The sequence below is a fragment of the Octopus bimaculoides genome, chromosome 6 (assembly GCF_001194135.2).
Source record: "Octopus bimaculoides isolate UCB-OBI-ISO-001 chromosome 6, ASM119413v2, whole genome shotgun sequence".
Lineage (NCBI taxonomy): Eukaryota > Metazoa > Mollusca > Cephalopoda > Octopoda > Octopodidae > Octopus > Octopus bimaculoides.
In genome coordinates this window covers 112,141,915-112,142,301 of record NC_068986.1, presented here as the reverse complement: position 1 = coordinate 112,142,301, position 387 = coordinate 112,141,915, and positions in this window count along the sequence as shown.

Sequence of the window (387 nt, the reverse complement as noted above, 5' to 3'; positions counted from 1 at the left end):
AAAGTACATAATGAATTAGAGGATGAACAGAAGTTTAATCTTACAGCTGTTACGGCCTAGTTTTGGCAGGCCCCATTCTATCCGAATATTCCATTCCGGAGTGATTATCGGATGACATTTTGAAATGGGGTTACATGCCCGAACCTCTAGGCCTCTTCAGAGATTCACAAAGGGTTACATACAGATGTAGAGCAAGAGGTAAAAACAGAGGTGTGGTAGGGACCAGAAGAAAAACAACAGCAAAAAATAAGATAGAAATAAAAATAAAAATACAATTGAAATCAAAATATAAATAAAAATAAAAATAAAAATACAAATAATGGTACAGCAGGAAAAGAAATATTAATAGTAGTAAAAAAGAATACATAAATGAAGGTATAGCATGTG